This window comes from Cavia porcellus, unplaced genomic scaffold (assembly GCF_034190915.1).
Source record: "Cavia porcellus strain 051 isolate PalLab524CR breed Dunkin Hartley unplaced genomic scaffold, mCavPor4.1 scaffold_14, whole genome shotgun sequence".
In the NCBI taxonomy this organism is placed as follows: domain Eukaryota; kingdom Metazoa; phylum Chordata; class Mammalia; order Rodentia; family Caviidae; genus Cavia; species Cavia porcellus.
The window spans coordinates 8971576-8993491 of record NW_026947497.1 but is presented as its reverse complement, the minus strand read 5'-3'; the positions used below and the strand labels follow the sequence as shown (position 1 = coordinate 8993491).

Sequence of the window (21916 nt, the reverse complement as noted above, 5' to 3'; positions counted from 1 at the left end):
TTGAGCTAAATCTCCAGTCCCTCAAATCTGAATTTTAATAAGTTCAAGGTTATACTGAAGTTGCAGTGTGAGGCCCACACTGAGTAGCTGAGCTCTAGTGGCACCCTGCCACACCCTTCAGGGTATTTGCTAAACTTCTGCTCTTGCGCAAGGACACTTGCCTGAAACTAGGTGACTCCACAGATGAGCGGATGCCAACGCCTGCGACAAGCCCAGACTTCTGGTCCGACGCCTTGGGATATGACTGGTGTCAGCTGTAACACACATATCCGGACTGCAATTCCATGTAGTCCTGAACACACTCTCTAGGGACTTGGCCTCTTTGTCATCATTTTAGGTCGACACAGGCGTTAATAGAGACACACACTGATCACATATTGGGGCTGGTTAACAAGAATTCAGCTGGCTTCCCTGTTCCTTCAGATTCAGCAGCTTTTCATGAAAGATACGATCTCCACTCAGCATACTGGGCTAGGTGCATACTTAAAGGTCTCCTCCGCTCCATATTCAGAAAAAACTAGTATGTTTCTCCCTGCTCCAAAATGAGCAAGAAACATGGTGTGAAAAGGAGCATCAGCTGGGGACTGGGTGCTACAGAAAAGAGACCGTTTCCATGGAAATTAAATGTTGCGTACAGCAGCTTTCCCAGTGACTACATCCCGCCCTGCTCCTTAGCTTGTGCCCTCCTGCCAGGGCTCTGTAGGAGCAGGTGACGGACAGGTGTGCAGTGCTGTCCCCCTGCAGGCTCCCCAGCCCACTGCTCCCTTGGGTGGAAACACCACTTTTGCTTCTACACAGATTGCACCTTAAAATCCTCATCTCCGCATAAATTTAAACTGCTTTTCTCCTTTTAACTGAATGTAATGTCCGCCTGGTTCCTCTAGGTCACAAGAGGAAAGTCTACAGAATGTATTCATTTTTCAATCTGTGTGGCACAATAAAAGCAACACCTCTGATCTTTATCTTCAGTTCCTGGTAAAGAATTCGTAAGCCTCTCTCTGGTCACTTCCCGAGTGATGTGCTCACACACGCACATGCTCGCACACACGCATGAATGCACGCACACACATGGTGTCTCCTGGCAGCCATCACGTGGTCGCCCCTCACCTCCCCCTCTGCTCTTCCTGCCAAGCTCTACCTGCACCTCTGCCTTCCTCCACTCCACTGGAACACAGTGCTTCCTCCTCGGTGCTCCCAGCTGGTATCTCAGGCCTCCCCAAACTTCACCCCTTTATCGGTGGCTGTCACCCAGGGCAACCTCGCACATAACACACAAGCTCAAGACAGTGGCACGCAAACAGGCTTTAAGCTGCACATATTTTATTTTTTTTCAGATGGCTGCCTAAGTGCAGCCATTTAATAACAAAAGCTTCCTCACTCTCACCCCATCACAGCACCCTGACAACCACGGGTCCAGTCGTGCGAGTGAGGGCTCAGAAAGCCAGGGTGAATGTAGGTAGAGAGTGAGAAGGTCTGTCAGGTGCCTGACTCCTGAGAATGCAGAAGGCCTCTCTGCTCAGCCCCCAGCAGGGAGCTCCATCCACAGGACCCTGGACAGCTCACACACCCAGAGAGCATGACGGTGCCAGGGCTGGCCAGGGGAAGCAGGGTGACCAGAACAAATGTGACTGGTCTGCTACCACGCTGAGGTCCGCTGGCCTGTCTCTGCCATGTCCAGCTGCCAGGAGGGCCCCGAGCCTCACACAGGCCTTGCCTTCTTTGCTTTCTTCTCAGACCTCAGAGCCTCATCATGAGCTTCCCGTTTCTGTGCCAGTTTGTTGGCCTCCCAGATTTTGCGCCTCTTGCCAAACATGATCTTCTGGTAAAGGTACCTCTCCCGCTTCTTCCTCATCATGATGGCCAGGCACTTGGCCTCACGCTCCTCCTCCTGTTTTCCAGCTTCACAGTGCCTGCCATCACTCTGGGTTTCTTTTCCTCCAACCTCTGCTCCTCCAGGGCTGCCAGGTGGGCCTCTCCATTCTTCTCCAAACCAGCCTCTACATCTTTCTCCTCCTCTTCATCACCATCACCTTTGTCATCTTCTTCTTTTTCTTCTTCCTCGTCCTCCTCATCTTCTGACTCTTTCAAGTTTCCTGGATCCTCTCCTCGCTTAAGAGCCAGCAGCTTCAGCTTCTCTGGTGGAATGTAATCCCCTTTCTTCTCAGACACGAAGGGTGAAAGGTGCGGGGGTAGCTGCACCCCTGGAAAGTACTCTGCCACAAGGAGGAGGAGCCGGGCATTGACACAGTCAAATACCATTGGGGCTGCACACAGTACCTGCTGATGACAGGGGTTTGCTGTCCAGGCCGATCCACAATCCGGTGGGTAATGCAGGGGTCAGTGACATCATAGGTGGCCCCAATGCACAAAGATTTGTCCCAGGACATGTCCCCCCCGAAACTTCTGATGATAAAGGTCAGGGCCTCTTGGGGCACCTCACGGTTCAGGAAGAACTTTAGGCCTTCAAAGAGCTTCTTGTGTTTTTCTTGAGCCAACAGCTCTTTCCTGCGATTTTCTTCCTGAACTGCCATTTCGCCATCAGCAGGAAACTCGTCTGCCTCAGCTTCCTCCTCTGCTGCAGGCACCACCACACGGGCCAGGATGGCACTGAGAGCCGCCAGTTTCTCCATGGCGCTCTCAGAGTCCAATGCATAGGTGTCTTCCCTCGCCTTCACCTCTGTTTGGGCTGACTCTCGAGCTTTGGTGGATAGTGGAGGTTGAGCGACTGGTAGAGGTGGAAGTTGACAAAGCCCCAGTAAGATGGTGTAGAACTCAGTGAAGGTGGCCATGACCCTGTAGTCCACATCTGTCGGGCGATCATGGGAGAAGGCATAGGGTGTGATCCACACAATGGGCTGCCCCAGCACCTCGGCCAGGCAGTAAATGCCTTTGATGGACAGGAAGACCTTTCGCAGGGCATGGGCAGCAATGATGTAATGCAGAAACTCCACAGTAAGCCGGTGGCACAGGTAGATGATCTGCACGTGGCACTTGCCTGTCCGTGGGAAGGTGGAAAAGAGGAAGCACCTGGACAGGACGTCATCCAGGTCCCGCAGAGCATCGATGAATGTAGGGTACTGCTCCTTGATGATATGGTCAAGTTTCTGGTTAGGCTTATTGTCCTTCAGACGCCCCACAGTGTTCCACTCGCTTTTCCCATAGGCCTTCCGGAGCTTCCGAACAAACACCTTGTATTCCCGAAATTTGTTAACAATGGGTTCACGGAGGAGAAACTTGATGTCTTTAATGAGATAAAAAGTTCGGGGTGCTGTGGAGCCCTTGTTAACTTTCTTCTTATGTTTGGGTTCATGGGGATAAATGCCCTTCAGGATGCACAGTCGCCTGAAGTGTGCCAGGCTCAGCTGCAGCTTCTTGCGGGCTTTGTTTCGGGTGATATAGTTGGTGGCAGAGCTCGTTCATACTTCTTCTTCTCCAAGCCTCCCGTGACTCCACGTCCAAGATTCTATCAGGTCCGTGCGGACCTAAGCTGCACATCTTAACGAGCTCTGAAATCTCCATTAGCTTCATAGCCCCCCACGAGCAGCTGCCCTTGACCAAACTTTTCACGGTGGCTTCTCACCCTCATTTCCTGTCCACTCCCCACCTGGCCTCTGCCCTCTCCCAGACACTCCCAAGGCGTCCACAAGCTAACATCTCCCCTTACTAATTCACCCAGAATGGCACCAAGGATTTCCCTGTGGAACCTCTCGTCCTGCCCCCAGCCTCGTCCCAGCTGCTTGGCATCAAATCCAGAGCTGTCCCTGGCCCTGTCCTTCCCATCATGCTTTCATCTCTCCTGGTCTCTCCCCCACTTGTCACTGTTCCCACTGTCAACACTGTTGTCCAGGCCACTGTCATCTACTGTCCAGCTTCCAAGCAAGTCCACTTGGTTCGACCCGTGCCATCCTCACAAAAGCAGAAGGCCTCCCTTAAACTGGGAGTGGAGGGGCTGGGGATTTAGCTCAGCGGCATAAGCGCCTGCCTTGCAAGCAGGCAGTCATGAGTTCGATCCCTGGTACCGATAAAAAGGAAAAAGACAAAAAAAAAAGTGGGAGTGGAGTCACCCCAGTTCTTTGGCTGAGAGCACTTCGATGGGTTCCCTCACACCCAGTAAAGCCCTGGCATGGCTGTGAAGGATGCACATGCCTGCACCTCTGAAAACCATACTGCAGTTTAGTCCCCTCTCTTGAGATATTAAGAGTGTAGAAACTTAATTGGACTGCAAGTTCCTGGAGGAGACAGGGATTTGACAGTCAACCAAGTTCTCAACTGAAGGCCAGTGGCTCCATAAGAAGCGGGAAAAGCTGGGTGCAGTGGTGCAGGCCAGTACTCTCAGGCTTCTGGAATGCAAAGGCTGGAGGACTGCATGCTGCAGGCCAGCCTGGATAATTCAGCAAGACTCTGTCTCAAAACACACAACAGACAGACAAACAGATGGAGCTCAGTGTGAAGGCACTGGCTACAATACCCAGTGCAGCCAAAATAAACAAACAGGAAGGGACCAGAAGCGATATTCATATACATGTGTGTGCTCTACCCCTTGTTACATGGTGCCCGGCTCCACATTGGGACCCTGCCAGCTAGAAAGCCACTGCCAGATGCAGCACCTTGATTCCAAACCTCCAGAACCAAAGTAAGCCCCTTTTATTTATTTATTTTTATTTTGAAAGTAATGTAAGACAACAGAACAAGACAGAACAAACCCAATTGAGACAAAGCAGTGAAATTAGTACAGAACTTGACACCAGGTTACCGGGATAACAGCGGTAGGTGCCCTAGTATATTTCGTTATCTTCACTGTAGTTGTCCTTTCAATCAGGTATAGCAAAACCAAACCAAATGCAGAACAGCATAAAACCAAAAGAGAGTACTGAATAGAGCAATACAATCTATCAAAAGAGAGTACTGAATAGAGCAATACAATTAATCAGAACAAAGCAAAACAGTGATAACAATATTGGCCTTCAAAGAGATGGTAGAAGGAAAGCCCCATATTTGCTATATTGCATACAGTCATCCTCCCAAGAGATGCTCAGACCTCTGGCTCCCACTGGCTGGCTGGGGGCAGGGAGTGGAGGATGTTTGATTCTCAGCCTGCATGCCAGTAGGCTCATGGCTGCTTACCAGGCAGGTAAGCGGGTTCCTTTGCTGTCCAGCACCCTAAGTTCCAACATGGTGTGGATCTTGGGAGATGCTGGCTGCTGGTACTCTACCTGGGTCACCCACCACTCTCTCAAGCCACGGCTGCTTACCCTGGCCATCCATCAGTTTGTAGAGGTTCCATTCCATAGCTGGTTGGCACTAAGGCATGGAAGCTTGGCAGAGGAGCATTACAGAGGAAAAACGGCTGATGGTGTGGCAGAACAGGGAGAAGCAACAAAGCAGCAAGCCATAGTAAACTTCTTTTCTGTAAAACTTGCCCAGCATGTGCTGGTGCTGTCAGCGCAGAAAATGGACCAACACAGCAGCAATGGAGCCACGCATCTCAGGCCCGGGTACGCGCACCAACCTCGCCTTATTCCCGCCTCCTCCCTGCTCACCATTCTCTGCTCCTACTGGCTCTCCCTCTATTCAGAGAAGCCCTCCCAGACCCCAGGGACATAACTACACCTCCTTTTGTCTAGAACTTTCTTCTTCTCTGTGTCCCTAAGAGCTCTGCACACCGTGTCTTCTTTAATCTTCATAACAGCCATATGAAGTGTACTGTTATTTCCCATACTTTTTTCATTTTAATCTATTTCTATATCATTTGAATTCTTTAAAGAAAAATAGCTGAGCACCAATTTACTAGGCAGTAATTATAGACTGGAACCCGGTTAAAGACAGCCCAAGGGACAATCCAGCACTCCTCCCTCACCTATAGTTTAAATGTTTTCTTTTTCAGAGCAGTTTTCAGCTTTCAGCAAAACTGAGCAGAAAGAACGAAGATATTCCACCATCACACACCCACATTGCCAGGGCTCAGCATGATCAACACCCTGGGCCAGTGGTGTGTGCTTATTACAACCGGTAAACCTGCAGTGCTTACACAACTGTCCCCAGTGTCCAGGGTTCCATGAGGATTCTGTCTTGGTGCTGGGTACTCCTCAGATTGGGACAAACATCTAATGACAAGTATCCACCAGCACAGTGTCAGACACAGCAGTTCCCTATCCCCATGTCAGGGTCCTCCTACTCATCTCCGTCTCTCCTGTAGCCCTGGCAAGCAGAGGTCTGTTACTGTGCCGTACTTGGGCCTTTTCTAGACTGTCCTGTAGTTGGAATCTGAGCGCACACAGCCTTTCAGATCGGCTTCTTTCACTTGGAAGTACAACAGCCGGTCTTCCCATGTGTGGGCAACTCACTTCTGTGTGTTGGATAATATTCTGCCACCTGCAGTGTTCTAACCATTTATGTGCAGTTGATTTCCTGTATCTTAGTGGCTGGAATATGAGAGTACGGATGCGGGGGATGAAGTAATCTGAAGTCACGCAGTTCCAGAGTGGCCACAGCGCAGCACTGCGGCTAGGAGCCTCTCATCTGTATAAAGGCTTCGCTTGCTGCCACCCTGTGGTAACAGGATGAGAGCTGCACCTGGCCCAGGTGCTCCACCACTGCCCACACCTGACGAAGCAGTGGGCTCCATGATGAGTCCAGCAGAAGAGACAGGAAGGGTACTGGGCAGACAGAAATAGAAAAGCAGCTCCCATGCTACTGAAAGCCCTGAGAAAGAGCTTCTGGGCAAAGCCATGTGGACTAAAGGAAAAACAGTAGACACTTTTGTTACAAGCAAATTTTAAGGACAAGCACTGACCCAGTGATGTGGGAACCAACTGATTAACCAAATAATATCCTTTCATGCCAATATACTATTTCAGAATGTATTCTAACCGGACACAGTGGGACAGGAAAATTAATATCGCCTCTCTGTGACCATTATTTGTGTTCTAAAACATTTCCCTGCTGAATGGAGGGAGAGAGGGAAGAAGACACATTCACACGGTAATTGAGTTTCAGGAGTCCTGCTGAGGTCAGTGAGGACGGCTGATTAAAGACTGGAGGGACAGGAACACGGCCTGGCAGACAGGAAGGTGTCTGAAACACCATGTAAGTTAGCGTGGGCTACTGCCAAGGGCTGTCTACATTACTTCTGTTCCACTTATGGCATGAACTGCCAGACAAAAAAGAAAAATTCATTTTAACACTGAAGATTCATGTGGTTCTTGAGAGACATTACAAGATTAAGATAATTGCATAGTGTGTACTACAAAATGCATCTTTCAGACAGATTTAAAATTCACATCTAGAAGACTATAAGAACAGTTTAATCAAAAGAGAGCTGTACTAAAGCAATGTGGCTTTCTTTTATACAGTGAAGCAAAAAAAAAAATCATGAAAGCTTGGGGCTCAGTGTGAAGTTCTACAAAAAATCATGGTGCACCACAGGGTAGAAAACTAACGAATCCAAGGATAGGCTTCAAAGCCAAACACTTACCTCCCAGGGGCTTACGAAGCAGATGCCCCTGCAGCACAGTGCTGCTTGCTTCTCATGTTCCACAGAAGTGAGCCCCGGGACGTGCAAGGACAGCAGGGTTTTAAGCCACAGTTTCTGTTTACTGCTGTGTATGTATTTCCCAAGTTCTTTATTCAGGATTTTTTCTGTATTCTTTCTCCTTCCTTCTGTGTAAGACTTTGCTCATGACTCTGAGTAGTGCCTTCAGCGAGTCTTTGGGCAGCAAACCTTCAGTCTGTCTCACCACACCCTCAGCCATTCCTGTCCTTTTAACACCTGGGTTTAATCTGTTTATATTTATTGTGATTTCAGATATATTTGGTTATCTGTCAGCTTATTGTAGACTTCCTATTTAGCCTGTTTTCTTTGCTTCTTTTGTTTCTCCTTTTTCTAAAAATTTGACTTTTTAAAAATATCCACATATTAGATTTCTTCTTGCAAAGACAAAATGTGTAATATCCACAATTTAAAGTGAGAGCCTTATTTGGTTTGTGGTTTCAGGGCATTCAATCCATGGTAAGCTGGCTCCACGACAGGAACATCATGGCGGGAGGGGCTGGTGGAGCACTGCTGCTTAGGTCATGGTGACCAGGAAGCACAGCAGAGAAAAAGTGGCTGGGGTCAAGGGGCCAAGGGCTAAGTACGGATCCACGTCTGCCTCCACGACCCCACAGATAACCCAGATGCATGCTGTACTAATCCTTCAGGTGGCTCTCAAGCCGATCAAGCCGACGATCCTGCTTAATTGTAATAGCCCTTTTATTTCTATCGGATTTCAGGTATACATTTTCCCCCCACACTTCAATGCTTTGCCCTTGACATCCCAAGACATTCTTACTTGTCTTGGACTATAAAGTTAGCTTCTATACTCGGCTACGGGAAGAGTAATAAGTTTTAGAATACGTCAGTCACAATTAAGAAGGTATTATCTCTGTATTTCTTTTGTAATTCTTTAATCTAGTTTTTAATTGTCATATTCCCGTATCCATCATTATTTTTAGAACTATCAAATTATCATGACTATTATTTTATATAGAAATTGTCTCCTAAATTCTGCAAGTTTTCTAACTTTTTGCTCTCCATTCTTCAGACCTCTTATTTACTGATGTGTTCAGTTTCATTATTCCTTGAGAGAGCTTTAGAAAGGATCTTTTAGCTTCTCAATCTTTGTTTTCCTGAAATTGCTCATTTACTTGGCTAGAGACTCCCAAGTTGCTTGGCATTTTCCCTTAGAACTTTGAAGATTTTCTTTGCCTCTGGCCTCTGTCAACTCACCTTGCATGGATCTAATTGTTCTTCCCCTGTATATAATCCTCCTTTCCTTGGGAATTTCAAGGAGTTTTGCTATTGGAGTTCTGCAGTTTCATCAGAGTGTGTCAGGCACAGATCTGATTTCAGTCTTCCTTAGGACCCGTACCTCTTAAGTCTCAGGCTTCACACTGCAGAAGATGTACATGGCAGGCACAGCTGTTGGAACCCCAATGCAGCACAGGGCTGCCTGCAGGGATGCCAGACCCTAAGGCAGGAGGACAGCGGCCTCAATGTGGAAGGGCAGAGCCTGCCTGGGAGACAAGGAGGTGGCTGGGAACAAGGCGTTGGAGACCAGAGAGAGGAAGGCAGTATGAGTGCAAGGGAGACAGGGATGCTTACACACAAGAAGAATGGCTAATAAGGAGGGAAGTCTAGAACAATGAATGCTGAACTAATCCTGTGAAAGATGGGGGCCACATATGGAAGGCGAAAAACTAGAATGAGCCTTGGGGTGCTAGATTGGCACTGCAAGTATTGGTGTGAACTCATGGGCTTTAATATATAAAAATATAAAGAAATATAAGGAAATTAAAATATAACTTTGAGGGTCGGGGATTTAGCTCAGCACCTGCCTTGCAAGCATGCAGTCATGAGTTTGATCCCCGGTATCCCCCCCCCCCAAAATATATATATTAAAACTTTAAAAAATGCAATGTTAAACCTAGTGTGGTAGTGTATGTCTGGAATCCCAGCACTCTGGAGGCTGAGGTAGGAGAACTGCCATGAATTCTAAACCAGTCTGGGCTAGAATGAATGGGGCCAGTAATGAATTCAAGGCCAAACTGAACTATATAGCAAGCCTCTGTCTCAAAAAAATGCAAATTGTTCAAAGTGTATATAAATATAAAACTTTTATTTTTGTATATTCTATGTGTATGTATGTGCATATACATGTACATGCATATTCTCTATCTCTAAGGGTCACATACCCCAGTAATAAGTGTACCTTCCATCCAGATCTCCCCAGAAAATACTACTCAAGAGGAACCAGGGCTCCCTGGAGAAAAGCTAATCCCTGCTGTACTAGACAGCAGGGAAATGCCCAGCCAATGGTGGGAAATGTATTAAAGTCACCTGTCACTGTTGGGAAATGAAACCCAACTTAAAAGAGTTTCACATTGCTATCTACTCAATATGGGGTAGGGGTGGTAGTTGAATAGAAAAACAAATTCCTAGCATCCTTAGGTAATGCTCATAAATGAGGAATGTGCTGTTTGTCATCAAAAGCCACGTCAGCTGGGTGCAGTGGCACATGCCTGTAATCTCAACTATACTTGGGAGGCTGAGGCTAGAAGATCATGAGTTCAAGTGCAGCCTGAGCACCATGTGGAGACCCCATCTCGAGCAAAAGAAGACACAAATCAAGTGCCTCACTACGTGCAGCAAGTGTTAAACATGATGCTGACAGAACTCTACACATCCGGCTGTCAGTCAGTTCATGTGCAGAAATTATTTCCACAGCTGCTTCCTCTGAATGTGTATGCCCCAATATGAAAGACATCGGTTTGGTCCTAGCTGGTGACTGAGTATCAGGGCAGGAAGCAGGAAAAACAGAATAAGCTCTCCTATAAAGAATAAAAGAAATCCTCCGCAGTGTGAAGTCTGTGACACAGTAACACTCCAGAGCTCCAGAGCTCGTGCAGCTCTGGACAGCTGAGCCCAGGAAGGGTGCCAGCCACAGCTCAGGGAGAGCGGGCCAGCTGGGACCTGTGCCACTGACGGAAAACAACTGCCAAGAATGAGATCATTTAGAGTGCTCTTTTTCAATCTGATTAAAGAAATCAAATCTGATTCCTAGTGAACAGTCTCAGCTGGAGAAAAGCTCTCATTTAAACTCTTAGATGCCCTAAGCTATCACAGTAAATCCCATTAGTTTGTATAATCAATATGTATTAATGAAAAAAAAACAGTTCTCAGAACAGAGCGAATTTCAACTTAGGGACACCAAGAAGTAAACACAATCCTAGCTGCCCTAGGATCCTACCTAACAGGGCCCACAAATAACTCTCCAGCAACAAGTCCCCGATCACTGCCCCAAATGTCTCACACCCTGTTGGCTCCCCACTTCTGCCCGCTGCCTTTGTTGAGGAAGTCTTCCTCCTGGACTGGCACTTGGTATAATCCTCACCAGGAGCCCAGGAGAAAGCGCAGTTCAGAGCAGCCAGTGTGCGCTCCTGACTCCCCTTGAGGACCTGTGCTTAACCTTTCTGAACCTCACTTTCCTTAGGAAAGGAGATTGCGTCAACAGTGTACACAGGAGCACATTCAGAAGACCAGGTTGAACCAGGCAGCCCATGCACTTGGGAGGCTGAGGCAGGAGGATTGCACTGAGTCTGAGGCCAGCCTAGGCTGCATAGTGAGACTACTCCTGCCCCAAAAGCCAGCATGCTGGGGAACAGAGAGCAGAGCAAGAAAATCCCATTTAGTAAAACAATCAACAACAGGACACAAGGAGATAGGTCTTTCGCCAATGGGAAGAGAGCTGTGGGTTTGTGTCCTGAAGTCCCCCCCCCCCACACCAATTCTCAAGTGGTCATAGGTGGGGCTTTTCTGTGGTGGCTGGATCTGGAGTGAGTGACTCTGGGATGAAGGGTGTGTGATTACTAAAGCAGCCCACTGCCTGGCTTGGCCTAGTTCTGGGGGGGACTAAGGGTGCCCCATCCTGGGTGTGTAGGCTGGATGAGATACAAGGGACAGGAAGAAGGTCACTGCTGTCACTCATCACTTGCTGCTCACAGCTCTGCTCCTTCCTGCCTTCCACGCATGAACTGTTTTCCCCTGTGCAGTGCCTCTCTGCCCCGTCACCCTGCTTTAGAGGGTGACCATTATGGGCTGAGAACTCTACAAAATGAGCTGACATATTCCTTCCCTCCTTTAACTTTGGGCATCAGGTATTTGTCTTAGCAAAGAGAAAAGTAATGAAGACAAGGACCAAGAGATGAATGGTGGTGGAGGGAGGGGAAGGCAATGGGCACCAGCTCCCCACCGGGGGTGGACTGCAAATGTGGACCCATAAGAAAAATTTTTTAAAAAAACAAAATCCCATTTAGCAGAAGGCCGAAAGTTATCTTTCCTCCCACACCACTCCTTCACCTCCCGGCCCCATTTCAGGAAAGGGCACCGCCGTCCACAGAGCTGATCAGACTAAAAGCCAAGGACTCCTCCACCACCCCTCATCCAAACAGGCAACCCCTCAGCAAGTGCCACCAGCTCTGCTTCCAAAGCTAACTCCAAGGCCCTCTGCCTGCCATTTCCATCTCCCTCCAGCCACTCTCATCACCTCCCTCCTGGCTTCCTGCTGTCCACTTTTCCCTCTCCACCATGTTCTCCACACAACAGCTGATGAGATCTTCTTTTTTTTTTTTTTTTTTTTTTTTTGTCTTTTTAAGCAGGGTCTCGCTGTGCAGTTCAGGCTGGCCTTGAGCTCACTTTGTAGCCTAGGCTGGTCTCAAACTCGCAACGATTCTCCTGCCTCAGCCTCCCGAGTGCTGGGATTACAGGTGTGAGCCATCACGCCTGGCTATGATGGGATCTTCTGAAGGTGACAGATCTTGTTGCTCCTGGGCTGAAAATCTCCTGTGCTGTGAGAACCCCTTCCTCTGCAATCTGTTCCCCAGCATGCTGGCTTTTGGGGCAGGAGTAGTCTCACTATGCAGCCTAGGCTGGCCTCAGAATCAATGCAATCCTCCTGCCTCAGCCTCCCAAGTGCATGGGCTGCCCGGTTCAACCTGGTCTTCTAAATGTGCTCCTGTGTACACTGCTGACACAATCTCCTTCCTGCCTGGGGACCCCACACTCACCACGACCTCTGCCCAGGATGGAACCCTCTTCTCTTAAGTCCTTGCAACAGCGACTTCGTGTCAATGGCCACGCATGTGTGGCCTTTCTCCCAAAGGCCCCGGCCTGCAGATACTATTCCACGCTGCTCCTGCCAGTCTGGTTTTCACTTCTGCTTTTTAGCTCAGACTGAAATTAAACTAGGTCCCCTTCTTCCTGGGCTCCTCCCCACTGCACCTGGGACCAGGCCAGGCACACGGTGATATTCACAAAAACATGTGAAGTCAGATGTGGTGGTGTACACTGAATGGCCTATAATTCCAGCACTCAGGAGAATGAGGCAGAAGGATCACTTCAAGTTCCAGGCCAGCCTGAGCTACATAATGAGCTCAAGAACAGCTTGAACTCTCTCAAAAAACCGAAGCTGAATTTATCAAACAGAATAGTTTGTACTGTCATTGTTTGTCTGTCCACTTTTTATGCTGATTTTGAAACTTGAACAACTGCTTCCAAGATAACAATATGTAATTTGTCAACTAGTGATTTCTTACTGTTATTTTTTGAAATCCTGTATTATCTCTATGCTTTTTTGTTTTGTTTTTTAATAAAAAAAAACAAACCCCGAAGCTGAATGAACACTGGACATCTCCAATGTAATGTGGCAGATGGAGAAAGGCTGCAGAAGCTCAAAAGGAAGCCACCCTTTCCTACGCCGCTGATGGACACATTGGGGTGAACCCTCGCTCTGAGCTCCACCGAACCTTCACTTTGTACTCATTATTGATTACTTGACTCTTTTTGACAACAAAAAAATTATACTAATCGGGGCTGGAGGTTTAGCTCAGTGGCATAAGCACCCACCTTGCAAACAGGCAGTCGTGAGTTCGATCCCCAGTACCAATAAAAAGGAAAAAGACAAAAAAAAAATTATACTACTCCTTCATTCCTTACAAATTTCTTCCAGATACCCGCCCATAAATACTGTTCATCCTCCATCAGTCACAGAATACTTTGAATTAAGACTGGCAGTAAATTTAGTACTTTAGGAAAACTTTTACAATAACAAAACCGAAGTTTAGAAATAATGGTCAGTAAATCAGAATTGAAAACTATGAATCTTGAGTTATGTTAATTTTATGTAGAAAACTAGTCTCCCCAGCAAAAGTCCACAGTGGAACCACTTATTACTTCGACATGTATCATTGGCATCTTTTACCTATTAACATACATCATACTTCCTTTATTTTATCCCAATTAATATATATAATATATATTCCCAAATAAAATTTGTTTTGTGGTAGAAGGAGAACACCCCATTTTAATCTTAATATAATAAAATGCTGTAAGCACAATTCAGCTTGTTCAGTCCGATCCTGTAAGCAGGAATGCTGCCCACACTGCCTGAAAACAGAATTCCCCTTGGAAACACAAATAATTAACATTAAACCCCTAATACTTCTCTACTTCACTTTAAAGACCAGTTTTAACTCCTAGCAACAGCATCCTCTGCTTTTTTCTTTGAATCTACAAAGACCAAACAAATGAAATGCAAATCAGTCCAGCAAAGGAAAAGACACACTTTAGGAGCAAAATTAAGTCTGAGTGAATGAACTGGTAACTACGTATCTGCTTGGTAAGTGCCTAAGTTACTTTTCTCTCACAGCTGACACAAAATACCTGATACCCAGAGTTAGAGGGGCAAAGGTTTATTTGGCTCAGGGTACATAGAGGTTCCCCAAGGCAGAGGGATGCTGGAAAGGACAGTCCATGGCACCCACAAGGCAGCAAAAGCAAAAGAGGCCTTCCACAGCACCTTTCTCCCCTTTTATCTTACCTAGACTGTTGGGATTAGGACAGTGCTAACCCAGTCAGGGGTCTGATTTAGCAATCACACACTCTTGATCCCAGCATCACACACTACGGATTCAGCCACCTCTGAAAAACTCCCACCTATAACCACATGAGCCTTTGGGGGACAGGCAGACACAAGCCATAGTATAACAGAATATCATACACCACAGCTGTGACTTGTTAAAGAAAATATCAAGTCTTAAGATTAAAGTTTTTATTAGTGAACCAAAATGGGCTGGTCCTTTAATGACAGCAAAGTACGGCAAAGTGGGTTCTGGTGTCTGTGGTAACTGGAGCCTTTGTGGATACCCAAATGTGGAGCTGTACAATTCCCTCATATGTATAAAATCAGAATGGTTTTATCATGATTACCAAGACATGTCTCATGGACCAAAGTCGTCTTCTGAGTACTTACGACACTGTAGTGTGAATGCTGTGCAAGTCATAGTTATACTACATTGTTTGGGGAATAACAACATGCAAAAGTATACAGGTTCTCTTAGACAATTTCTTTTCAAATATTTTCCATCTGTGTTTGAATTCTGGATGCAGGATCCAAAGGAACAAAGAACAAGTTGTGGCTGGGCATGATGGTAAATGCCTATAATCTCAGCACTCAGGAGGCAGGAGGATTTGCTTTGAGTTTGAGGTCAGCCTGGACTATAGGGAGATCCTACCTCAACAAAACCAGGGAGACCCTATCTCAACAAAACAAAACAGCCAGTTGTATCAGCATTTTCCCACAGAAACTAACTGAGTAGCTACCCATTATTATTTATATCTAGATGCTCCCCACTCTCAGGGGCTTTTGAAAGGTGACTGGATCATGGGTGTGATACTGGATTAGTCCACTGCCTGGTATAACACAGGCAGGGTGTAGATAACAGATTCAGGGTGTAGATAACAGATTTACTGAAGAGGGAAGACCCACTCTGGGTGTGGTCAGCATCAACCAATAGGCTCATAGCCTGGATGGGATAAAAAGGGAAAGGAGGGACGTCTCACTGCTTCTGCCTGCCAGGTCCCTCTGCAGCACACCACCCTTCCTCGGAGCCAGCCAACTATGGACTGAAACCGCTATAAACTGTGAGCCAAAATAAACCTCTCCTCCTTTAAATTGTGGGTTTTGTCCAGCAATGAGAAAGTAGTAATGACAATGCCATTCCTGGGGCTGGGGATTTAGCTCAGCGGCATAAGTGTGTGCCTTGCAAGCAGGCAGTCGTGAGTTCGATCCCTGGTACCGATAAAAAGGAAAAAGACAATGTCATTCCTTCCATTTTAGAGCCTTCCATTTATGCACCACATATTATTATACCAACCTATCTGAGACATGTTGTTGGAATGTAGCTCACTTATTGTAGTGCACCTGCCTAGCATTCACAGAGCCCTGGATTTAATTCCCCAAACCAGGAAAAAGAATTATTAGAGCATATTTCATAAAAATTACTGTCCAGGTGACTGGCTTTCAAAGGGGTTCAGATGACTCTCAACTTTGAGTCATACTGACATTTCTATGAGAAATGAAGGGGCTGGATACTAAACTCAGTGGCACAACACCTCTCTGGCAAGTGTGAGGTCCTGAGTTCAATTCCAGTATCAAAAAAGAAAGGAAGAAAGATCCTTCAAGTCCCAGAATTGCTTTCCAAATTCCTAGAATTCTTTTAGAATCTTTCTTAAACTTTTAGCTCCTACCCGCTTAAAACTCTTTGCCAGTACTTTTTACAAGTCTTATCCTGAATTTTTGAAATGTTATTTTTGATATTCTCTATTTTAAACATCTTTTTACATAAAAACATACTTGATGAGTTACCACAGAGTGTATGAAAGGAGAGGGACATACAGAAAGGTTTTTGTGGTTGTGTTTTCACATTCTAATACTGTCATACTAAGATTTCAAAAAATAAACACGCATTCCTTTTGTAATTGATAAACACATACTTAATGTTATGAAATCTATACATGCTCAAGTTTTTTGTGGGTCAACAACAGATATGCAAGCATACTATTATGACATATACCTGGATGTGCTCCCCAAAATCTCACATCTTCCACAGGCAGGGCTTTTGGAAGTGGCTGGCTCATGAGTGTGATAAATCGATTAGTCCACTGATTGGTTTAGCATAGTTTTGGGTGTGGATGATAAAAAGCCCTGCCCTGAGTGTGGGAGGTACCAAACAATGGACTTATATCCTAAATGGAATAAGAAAGGAAAGGGAGGCTCTCTGCTTTTTGCCTGCCCAGCCATGGACTGTTTTTCCTCTCCCATGCTTTGGTATCAGCTGACCAATGTTTGGAACCTTAGAAACTTGAAACCCTATGCCATCTACAAACTATGAGCTATAGCTTTTCCTCCTTTAACTTGTGGATATCAGGTATTTTGTCCCAGAAATGAAAAAGTAACCAAGACATGGACTAAATCACTTTATAGGGATTCATACATTGGGTAATAATTCTGGTAGTGACATTACAATTTTGTGACTTGGCATTAAGCAGGCACAAGTAAAAAATGGTAATCCTCTAATATATTCTTCCCCTTATTTTATGATAGTACAAAACCCTGAGGGATAAAATGTGCCATGAGCAGCCAATGGTGAACATTATGTTTCTTTCTCCCAGGGCATTGTAACTCAATGCTGCCAGCTTAAATTCATGTACTTTTCCTTCTCAGCACTTCAAAGTGTTATACAGCCTTTATTTTACTTACGTTGTTATATTTCCCCATGGTATCTTAAAAAGAACTAGAGTAATCACTATCTCTGAAATCTGCAGGGTAAAGATGGAGAATGAATAATAAAACATTTATACCAACCAGAGCTTAAGTAACTTTGGAATTTAAGACAGTTATGGTATCAAATCCACTCTTTGTAGTCTTCTCATCCTTCCTCTTCACCCTATTCATCCTTTCCAACCAATTCAGTCTATTAATATTCATGAAAAATACAAAGGAAACAAACATCTAAACTGGTAAGCCATTTACAATGGCTTACACTGGCAAGTTTTATCACCACCTAGAGTGGTGGTGAACCTATGGCCCACTGGCTGCAGCGAGCTGTTTGTACCACTGAAATCTCTAAACAGTTCACCACTACTGGTCTATATGGTAAGGATAACTCTGACTCTTCACAAACCAGAGTTCTCAAAGGTTCAGAGGAAAAGGCTGTAATTACAAACCATCATCAACACAACACAGCATTAATAAAATAAATGTTGTTTATTCATAATTAACTCCAGTCTATTCAGATCAATAAGAAAGAGAAAAACACAGTGGTTGCCATAAAATCACTGGTGCATAGAGTCAGCTCTGATAAACATCAAATGCCTATGCCCACAGATGACTGCACCCAGCTCTCAGCAGACAAAACCTTCTTCCTCCAAACCACTTCCTCTTGTTATACTGAGTTTCTTCAAAATGGACTCATTGGGGTATACACACAATAAATTGCAGGGGAAAGGAGGACTGTTATGGCTTGTATATATGTCCCCCCAAACCTCATGCAGTCATAGGGTTTTTCACACATGCTAAATGTAGCATGTTGACTGATTTGTCCTGTAATGTTGGGATAAAGGGTGCTGAGATTAAGAGTGGGTGACTGCCAGATCAGTGTACTGATTGCACTGGCAACGCCCTAATCCTGGTGTACTGGATACAATAGAAAGTACACAAAGAGGCTTATCTGGTGCTTTCTTGTTGCTTTCGCTGTCTTCTGCCACCAGGAATAGTTGTCCCTTTGCCATGTGCCACCCTGCCTTGCAGCCAGCTGATGATACACTGAAACCTCTACAAACTGTGAGCTAAATAAACCTTTCCCCTGTTAACTTTGGGTGTTGCTATCACTCAGTCAGTAGCTATGGACGAGGTGCATTATTAACCTCCCTACCTCAGTGTCCTTATCCAGACAATGGAAATAACAGGATCTACGTGACACAGCTGGCAGAGCATCAGAGATGAGCAAGTGTGCAAAGTACTTTCACGCCCAGTGCCGCAACATCATATTATTGTAACCAGTGTTACTCTTACTGCTAAGTTCTCAGGCAGAAGCAACATGGCCCCAAAACACTACACACTAACTCACTGATTACATGAAACACTACACAGCTACAGACTAACTCGCTGATTACCTAAACGCTTTGTTATTTTTTGTTTTGTTTTGTTTTGCCTGTGTTGCTGGGGTTTGAATATCTTTGGGAAGCGCCTGACCGTACAAGCTACAATCCCAGCCCAAAGTTCATTATGTGTAAGAAGAGCAAATATCGGGGCTGGGGATTTAGCTCAGCGGCATAAGCGCCTGCCTTGCAAGCAGGCAGTCGTGAGTTCGATCCCTGGTACCGATAAAAAGGAAAAAGACAAAAAAGAAAAAGAAGAGCAAATATCACAGAGATTTAGAGCTGAAAGGATGTGAAGTCACTTAGGATTTTCACAAGTTTGAGAAAGGTAGTAAGCTCACCTGCTAGGAAACCTAATAATGATGATGACAATTTTCTATGTTACGTGCAAATATCAAGCAAGAAAGGGCCTATTTAAAGAGATCATTGCTTGAAAGTACAGTTTAGATTTTGCAACTATTTAAAGACTAATGGTATTAGGTCATATGATATTTTATTTCCCCTAACAATCCTTAGCTTTCCCCAGGGGGCAGGTGCTGCTAATCACAATTACTGGACTATTCATGTACCTGCCATATAGATGAAAGTGCATCACATATGAGAAGCAAGGGAAATAAAAAAGTCACAATTACATGAGTCTTCATTTAGGTTTCCTCCACTGAGAAGCCTGAAGCAAGGACTGAGTATAATTAATTTGGGAGGAGATTCTATGATGCAGGAGAGTGAACAGGAGGGAAAAAAGGCCCTGAGAAGACATCACCGAGGTCACTGCACAGGCAGCAGGGTGCCAGCTCTGCCACCATTAGGAAAAGCACTCAAGCTGAGTATATGCCTATAGTCCCAGCACTTAGGGGGAAGGCTGAAGCAGGAGGATCACAGTAAGTTCTCATACAATATAACAAACAAAACAAAACAACAACAAAAATAACAACAAAACAAGCACTTGGAAGTCTTCCAGGATTGTCTGAGCAGCAGGACATTGGGGGTTTATTCAGCCAGAGACTAGCTGTGATACGCAACTGACACAACTACCAGGGGTGTAAGGTGAGCCTGACTTTGCAAGAATCTCTCCACCAGCATCACAACCAAACCAGAGCCTAGCAGGGTGGGGGTGCACAAGGACTGAAGGGATTTGCCATCAGAAAATGCCAAAAGGGCTCATGGAAATCTTCCCAAGAAACCAAGGGGGCTGATGCTTCTCCTAATCTCTGAAAATGATCTGGAGAGCATACTCTTCTACAGTAGACATAAAAATACAGCAAAAGCAGGGGAAATAAAGTCATCGCATATTGCTTGTTGTGAGCGCAATAAAAATCTAAATAGATTTTATCTCTGCAAAGTGGTTAAATGCAACATAATTTATAACAGAAAAAAAGCAAAAACTGGTAACAATCCAACTGTTTGACAGTAGTTGAAGGGTTAACTTGCGAATCTATAAGATATAATTATTATGAAGCAACTGAAATTGTTTTCAAAGGGCTGGAGGAGTAGCTCAGAGGTACAGCACTTGCCAAGCACACGTATAAGACCCTGGTCCAAACCACAGCATCACACACACACACACACACACACACACACACACACACACACACACAAAACATTAATGATGTGAGAAAGACTCATGATGATGATGCTCTTTATCAAAGATTCAAAAGTATACTGTTACTTTAATTGGGTAAAAGCCTAAAGAGACAGCCTTCGATTTCTTACATATCAGAATCAGTCTTTCATAATTGTATACTTTCTCTTTTAAACTTCTTTTCACAGCACTTGGAATTTAATGCATCACTAGGCAGCCATGGTCCAGGTAGAGGTGTGCAGGTGTGGTGCAGGGACTGCTCTGCTGTCCATGATCAGTGCCACAAACACATGGTACCCAATGCCAGGATGACCAGCCCCTGCTATGCATAAACAGGGGGAGCTGCCCCGACAGGATGCCCAAGTCCACAAGGAACTGCAGGCGCAGGGAAGAAGATGGAGGATGAGCCAGCACTGGCCCCCGCTCAGTACGGAGGCAGCTACACCAGAGCTGGGGCAACTGAGACCACTGACTTGCATATGTCACTATTACTGCATTGAACTGAGTGAGGATGAGCAAACCAGATGCTGGTAGTGGCACAAAGCAGACAGGAGACATCACCACAGTTGGACAAAATAATCAAGAGAGATGCAAGGAAGGCTAAATAGTTAATATGAAACTGGAGGTTCAGGATTTGGTCAAAATGAAAATGCCTGTCTCTGCTATAAACTGAAAAAGCTAAAGCCTTCCTTTAAAATCCTCAAAACCCATAATTACAAATTGTCTCAAGAAGGGGGAGGTACCATTTACTGTTGGAGACCACTACACAGCGGCTCTGAGCGGAATTTAAATTTTACTAATTGGCTTTCTACATTTATCTGTGAGTCTGTCCTAAGCCTTGGCCCCTCAACGGGAGCTGATTCATAGTAAGTGAACCTCTATGAATCACTGTTCCTGGCTGAGCCTGTAGTGGCCTGTGAGGCCAGAGATACCTCAAAGGGCAAGAAGGCCACAGCTGTGGACACTCGGGCTCCAATCCCAATTAACAAGGTAGAGACTGCAGCTGCAAAGTTTACTCCTACAATCTCACTTCTACCATGTCTTCACGATAAGACAGTGCTACTAAGTGACTTGATTCATGACTTGGACACATCCTTGAAGTGACTCCCAAGGTCCTGCTCACTGCCTGCACTTTCCTCAGTTTCTCCGCCCTTTGTCCTTGGTCCTAATATAAGTGGACTGATCCAGAAAATCCTTTGTCTTTACCCTGCAAGCCTCAAGCTTAATTTAAAGGGTTTTGACCCTCCCGGAGCCCTACAAATCATACAATTTCTTGTTTTTTATTTAACCTCTGCCGTACACTCGTTTGGGAGATCAAGGATCTAGGACAGAACCCGATAATTTACAAATGTTTAACAGGTTCCTGCTTTCCTGGAGAAAGAAACATCCACTTATATAGATTTTTATACTTCTGGACCTTGGTACATGTTTTTAAAGCACACTATATATAAAAATAATTTTACACAAAGAGAAGGAAAAACACCAAATAATAACAGTTACTTCTAAGAGGCAGAATGATCAGAGGGGCTCTCTTTCTTCTTTACTGAGATTTCAATGGCTTAAAAGAAAGACATCATCTGCAGCTCTCTCAAAGGAATGAACCCATCAGCAAGGTAGGCTGAGTCACACGCATTTTAGCTGTGAGGTCTGAAGCAAAGCAAAATAATACAGGGTTGGCTGAATGGGAAGAGGACCCAGCACAGGCAGCACTGCTCCTCAGAGCTGGTAATGCTGCTGATTAATAAGCAGCTCTGGCCACAGACTCTATGGCCCACTCCGAATCTGACAGAGGTGAGGCACAT

At 45.4% G+C, this 21916-nt stretch overlaps 1 protein-coding gene and 1 pseudogene across 3 annotated transcripts in view; both read right to left on the bottom strand.

Moving 5' to 3' along the window:
• Positions 1–21916, bottom strand: part of Mcub (mitochondrial calcium uniporter dominant negative subunit beta) — a 96751-nt gene that overhangs the window by 40369 nt on the left and 34466 nt on the right. The window contains exon 1 of one of the 3 annotated variants that reach the window (XM_063260623.1): positions 12604–12856. The exons of the other annotated variants lie outside the window; for them this stretch is intronic. The gene's annotated coding sequence lies outside the window, so the exon portion shown is untranslated. Of the gene's footprint in view, positions 1–12603; positions 12857–21916 lie in introns of those variants that run through there. 3 annotated transcript variants of the gene reach the window in all.
• On the bottom strand, positions 1303–3586 carry LOC100712819 (pescadillo homolog; annotated as a pseudogene).